Consider the following 6,476-nt stretch of genomic DNA (forward strand, 5'->3'; position numbering starts at 1 on the left):
CTGTGTTGGTCTCAGGGATAGCATTGGTGGCAAGTGCTTTCCCCACTGAGCCACTGACCTTGTCTTCCAAGCCCCACAGGTGTTTTCCTTTAGAGCTGAAGTTGTCCTTCAAGCACCAGAGACCAAGTTCTAGGTTTACCAGGACACCTGCTTATAGGATGAAGTTTAATTAGTTAATCACACTAAAAGTGACTGTTGGTTGAGGGCATTCTAAGATGATCTAGGGTGACTGGAGGTCAGGGTCACTCTTACCCTCCAAGAATGGCATTCCCTGGAGCATGTTCACATGCCTGCCCAACTCAGAACCAGGAATCCCAACCCTAACTGAGCTCAGCGAACAACAGAAAATTTGAAGTAGCTCCTGAGCTGCCAGCAGTTTCTATCTCAGAACCACAAACCACAACATTGGAACAAGTGGGGAAGCTGGGCGGTGCTGGCACACAGAGAATCCCTGTCTGGGGGCGGGCGGGAGGAGGGGGGAAGGCAGGTTGGGGAGAGGAGACTTGATGAGCAATCAATGACTTCATAAAATATTCATGAATAACTGAAGTCATTGTGATTCCAACCAATCAAATCACATATTCCAGATGCTGAGGAATATAAGAGCTGGTGGAGTCACAGTAGCCACTAAACAACCAGTCATAGACTGCACAGAGCACTTCATGCAGCACAGGGCAAGCGATTTGCAGGGACCCTGCGTCCTGTAATCCAGAGCTGTTGGAGAGCCGCTTGGAAGGATCCTAGTGTTCACCATGAACCAGAGTCTCTTCTTCTTGGTAAGCAGATCTGGGGTCTATGTCAGGTGGGAAAGGCAGGAAAAGAGAGTTTGGGGAGGAGACAGGTCAAACTCCCTGGCATGTGCAGTCTTCAGGGCTCTCTGTCGCCCAGGGACAGACTCCCCAGAGGCTGACCATCAGCCAGCAATCACCCTGGAAGAGAAATCACAAGCAGATGAGAAGAAGCTTCAGTTGGGGACACCATCTACAGTAGGAAATGGAGAATGGACAGTGAGACAAGACTTCCATCCTGTACATACAAACTCCCTGTTGGCTGACAGGAGTCTATGGAGGCCACAATAGAGGACCTTCAGCCAGCAACCTCATAGCTTCATCCAGCCTGTCTAGCCTGCTGTACTTTCAGTCCTTTCTTTCACATTGTTATTCAAGATTGGACTGCGCTGGAAAGACAACAGTTTTATATAGGCAGCAGTTCAAAGAATTTGTAAATACCCTACCTACCAAAGGATTTAACAGTGAGAGAAGTTAGGTAACCTTGGGCCAATTCTACACTTTTGCTTCTGGGATGTAGGTGGGCAAGAGAACTTAAAACCACTGTGGAAGTCATATACCCAATGCACAGATGGCATCGTGTTTGTGGTGGACTCTGTCGATTTTGAGAGATTGGAAGAAGCCAAAACTGAATTTCATAAAATAACTAGGATATCTGAAAATCAGGGAGTTCCTGTGCATATACTTGCTAACAAACAAGACCTGAGCAAAGCTCTCTCTATGTCTCTGAGGTTGAGAAGTTGTTAGCAATGGGTGAACTGAGCTCATCTACTCCTTGGCATTTGCAGCCCACCTGTGCAATCCTAGGGGATGCGCTAAAGGAAGGACTTGAGAAACTACATGATATGATAATTAAAAGAAGAAAAATATTGGGCAAGAGGAAAAGAGAAGATTTATATCGTTGTGGAATAAGTTTTCCTTGGTGTGATTTCTGACAAGCTAAAGAGTGTCTACAGCCTAGTTTGCCTGTCTGCCCCCATGGATGCAATTAAAGCTGTGTGTTGTTGAACAGTCAGATCCCCAACTCTGTTGCCTTGTGGAAGATGAGTCAATGCAATGCTTCTTAAAGTGGTCTCTTCTCCCTGACCCACAAATCTTTTGGTAGTCACATTGTGTGAAGTCAAAAAAGGCTAGTAATTGACCAGAAAACAATTTTGTGGAAATCTGACCTTCAAAGTTAGTGAAATAAAACTTTGAAGTGTGTAAAAAAAAAGTGCTTCCTTTTCTGTGCAGCAAGGGATGCTTTCCTAACTCTGATTTTTCTTTCTGCCCTTAGGACATCTCTCCCTTGAGGTTGAGATTTCTTTGTGTCTCCAGTCCTACATTTTGGGAGACTGTCCCCATCCTGGTGACCACAGGAGTGTTGGGAGCTGCAGCTCTCTGGCTGTGCTGGGTAGGTAACCCTCTTAGCACTTCTTTCTCACCTATGGGAGAAATGGGTAAGGAACAGGAGCATGCTGGGGACAGTGTGTAATGGTGGTGAAGGGTATGTGGGGTGGAAAAGTTCACCTCTACATGAATTCTCATGCAATTTGTCATTGAATTCTTAGAAATGAGCCCTGGTACAATCAAGATCAAAAGACACTGTTCAGTTCCCAGTCACTGTTTTTTTCAAATGTTTTTTATTTTGTAAGATTTGTTTATTTTGCCAGGCAGTGCTGGTGCATGTCTTTAATCCCAGCACTTGGGAGGCAGAGGCAGGCAGATTTCTGAGTTCTAGGCCTGGTCTACAGAGTGAGTTCCAGGACAGCCAGAGCTATACAGAGAAACCCTGTCTCAAAAACTCAACAAACAAACAAGCAAACAAACAATCAAAGAATTGTTTATTTTATGTATATGTATTTCATGTATATGGCTACACTGCTTTCCTGCACACCAGAAGAGTGCATAGGAGCCCATTACATATACTTGTGAGTTACCAGGTGGTAGCTAGGAGTTGGATTCAGGAGCTCTGGAAGAGCAGCTGCTTTGCTTTGTAACTGGATTCTGGATACTGTGAGGTTTTAGATCAGCTCTGACCATCACAGTCTCCTTTAACATTGACCTGACTCAATTATTTCTTCAATCCTGCTGGTTTTTCTGAAGGTCAATTTCTTCTTTTCCCTTTGCCTATGCTACTTGTCCCTTGCTGAGCATGTTTCACTGTTGACTTCCCTCCTACCTCTCCCTGCTTTCCTTGTGAGCCTGTCCACTTTCTCAGGGATACAGGCAATACAGGCAACACCTCCATAGATCTCAAGTCTTTGGCGGTTTTTTTTTTTTTTTTTTTTTTTTTTTTTTTTTTTTTTTTTTTTTTTTTGTCTGTTCTCAGCTTTGTATAAAAATCTTTGAATTACCTGAAAGCACACTAAGATAATTGCGGTATAAACAGGCAATGTTCATGGTTTGCAATATTGATATTTCTTCCTCATTTACAGGAAAGAATCAAAAACTGGAGAGCTGGAACTACTGGGGCTCCAAGATGAGGACCACAATCAAGGACACAGCAGCCCTCCTGATGAACACAGGGACTAAATCTTCCCCAGGATTTCCCCAGCAGTACTGGACAAAATCATCAGAGGCTGCTGGGGTGACTGCAAAGTGTGTCAGGGGTGATCAAGGGGGGGGGGGAAGAGGGCAGGGGGCAAACATTCTCAAGGGTCATAGGCTCCAGTGTCCTTCCTGGGCCATGGGTAGACCAGATGGCCTTCATAGACTGGAGGATCAGATGCAGTAAATTTCATTTTCAGGGGTTTTCCTGGAAGAGGGTTAGACAAGGATTTTTCCTCTGGCTGTCCTGGAACTCCCTGTGTAAATCAGGCTGGCCTCAAATTCAGAGAACCACCTGGCTATGCATCCTGAGTGCTATCATGGCTGACTAGGAGACACTCATTTTTCACATGGACAGTCATAGTCCTCTACTACATGTCCAGAAAATACTGAATAAATCCTTAAAACACGTGAAGATGCTGGCAGTTCTGCTTTTGGGGAGTTAGACAATAAGAAGAAAAGGAAGAGAGGCACAAGGAAGGATTGGAGGCTTGAGAATAGAAGGAGGGAGAGTGGAGGGGATCAGAGTGGTGGGTTACAGAATAGAGGGGAGCCAAATGGAGGGGATCAGAATGGAGGGGAGCACAGTGGAGGGCAGGAGAGTGGAGGGGAGCAGAGTGGCTTTGTCAGTCTATACAACCTTTTGTCCTTTTTTTCCCCCATAGAAATAACACTTTTTAATTTAATGTTTACTAGTGCAAATTTCAGGACATGACATGTTGAAAAGGTTGTTTCTCTGTATAATGTGCTTCCTGGGAGTTAGATGCTCAATATTGAGCAGCTACAACAATGTAGTGGAGTTAAATTTCACTCAGTGCACATAGAATTATGTAGTAACAGTACAGAAACCAGACATATCCTCCTTACATTGTAAATCAGGTTAGATGCTTTTCATATTCCATACAATGTTGATTCTAAAAGGACAGTGAATTATTAGGAAATCAAGATCTCTGCATGCACAGTAAAGTCCAGAATTCATTACCCGCTCATCAGGCAACATTACCAAGGAAAAACAGTGCAAGACTTCAGAGACCTGGGCTGGTGAGATGACTGAGTGTGTAAGAGCATTGACTGCTCTTCTGAAGATCCTGTGTTCAAATCTCAGCAACCACGTGGTGGCTCATAACCACCTGCAATGAGATCTGATACTCTCTTCTGGTGTGTCTGAAGACAGCTACAGTGTACTTAATATTCAAAATAGTAAGTAAATCTTTGTGCCAGTGTGAGCAGAGGTCCTAAATACAATGCCCAACAACCATATGAAAAGCTCACAACCATCTGTACAGGTACAGAGTATTCATATACATAAAATAAAATAAATCTTTAAAAAAAAAAAAGACTTCAGAGACCAATCATAGTTCATGCTTTGCATGGAGAACACTGGAGGGAAACCTGTAAAGAAAACCTACAAGACTTTTCTTTCCCTGTCCACCACTAACACAGCCAAAGGCACTTTGGTCATAGGGTGTTCTCTCTGCTGTGTGTTCACACCAGGGTGCCCACATGCCTTTTTTTTTTTTTTTAAAGATTTATTTACTATTATATGTAAGTACACTGTTGCTGTCTTCAGACACACCAAGGAGGGCGTCAGATTTCATTATGGGTGGTTGTGAGCCACCATGTGGTTGCTGGGATTTGAACTCGGGACCTTTGGAAGAGCAGTCAGTGCTCTTACCCGCTGAGCCATCTCGCCAGCCCACCACATGCCCTTAATATTCACATAGGAGACAGATTCAGTTGAACCCTATAGCAGGGTGGGGGTAGGGTCATTCTTCCCTTCAACCTTTTGTCTGTCCTGGGTCCATATCCAAATCAGCACTGACAAACCATTTTCATTCACCAGAGAAACCACTGTTCTGCATGCTCTGCCAGGGCACCACCACACAAATTTAAAGGAACCTAGAAATTAAAACAAAACACGGTTTTAGCATGCAGATGCTGACTCTAGAGTCTAGAGCTTGCCTAGTATTGATACAGCCCCCAAAACGCCTTGATCCAGTTTTTTTTTTTTTTTTCCTCTGCCAGTTGACTTAGAAGTCAGTAAACATCTCAAGGGCAACTGTCAGCAGGAAAGAAATCTCCAATATTGCAGACAGAATAAGCAGTTGAAGGAAGCTATTTATTGTGGGCAAGGAAACACATGTAGGAGACAGTCTCTCTGGCCTGTAGCTCTGTCTCTTCTCAGTCCTAGGTTGTCCTCACCAATAGTCAGTCTACAGTCCAGGGAACTGAAGGGCAGGGAGGGAATGGTAAAAGGGCAGAGTAGCCATGTTGACCTGGGGCAGTGAGGCTGTGGGCGCATTCCTGGGGATAGTATGTTGCCACAAGCCATCCTTCTGAGAACTCTTTTGCCCTTTGCACTCAGCTACAGCCCGAGTCCTTTCTGTGCCCACACTACTCCTGACTGTTAGTCCATGGGATGGGGTGGGGTGAGTGGCTAGGCAAGGTATGTGGGGGTGCAGTCACGCCACTCCACTCTTTCTCCAATAATTGTCAGAAAATGACATGTGGCACAAACTTTGGTAGGTTTTGTTTCTTTGTTTTGTTTGTGTTGTTCTTCCTGGTGGTGGTGGTGGTGATGGTGTGTGTGTATGAAATTACTTTATGGTGGTGGGGAGTGTGGGTGTGTGCATGTATTCCTACATGTGCTGTGACAGCCTCAAAACAAATTTCAAGAGACCTGCATCTTCTTTCCTATGGATCCCTGGGATCAAAGTTAGGTCCTCAGGTGTGGGAGCAACTGCCATTTTGATGCTCCTTTAAATTGTTTTTATTATTTGATGTGTATGGCTCATTTTCAGAGATCACCAGTCAGGGGCTGAGGCAGGCTCTTGCTCTTTCAAGCTGACAAAACCCACTGTGCAGAAGGAGAAGTAGTCCATGTGCCTCAGAAGAGGGTCCATCAACGGGGCCAGAATATAACCTAATGGATGGTAAAGATACAGGACATAAGTCAGGCGGTAATAACTGTGCGACCATGTGGGAAATATTTAGAGACAATGTTAATAAGAACAATTATACATCAAGATTAATACACATCAATATGAGATTGAATCTAAAGTTGACATAAGACCAAATGTTGATTCCGGGTCTGGGGCGGCCTCTTCCTCCGGCGTCCGGGGCCCGCGGTGAGGGCTCCTGGGAGTCGGGCGCTGGCGT

General features: G+C 44.7%; 1 long non-coding RNA gene and 2 pseudogenes across 1 annotated transcript in view; 1 reads left to right on the forward strand and 2 right to left on the reverse strand.

The window, feature by feature from the left end:
* LOC116074442 overlaps window positions 1-280 on the reverse strand; it is a 41,463-nt pseudogene extending 41,183 nt beyond the window's left edge.
* Window positions 281-752: 472 nt separating this feature from the next.
* Window positions 753-1,723, forward strand: LOC116074443 (annotated as a pseudogene).
* A 4,349-nt stretch (window positions 1,724-6,072) lies between these two features.
* The window catches only part of LOC116074679, a 7,736-nt gene continuing 7,332 nt past the window's right edge, over window positions 6,073-6,476 (reverse strand). The window contains exon 3 of the long non-coding RNA XR_004112247.1: window positions 6,073-6,240. This is a non-coding gene — a long non-coding RNA (uncharacterized LOC116074679). The remainder of the gene's footprint in view (window positions 6,241-6,476) is intronic.

This window comes from Mastomys coucha, unplaced genomic scaffold, assembly GCF_008632895.1.
Source record: "Mastomys coucha isolate ucsf_1 unplaced genomic scaffold, UCSF_Mcou_1 pScaffold3, whole genome shotgun sequence".
Taxonomy (NCBI): Eukaryota; Metazoa; Chordata; class Mammalia; order Rodentia; family Muridae; genus Mastomys; species Mastomys coucha.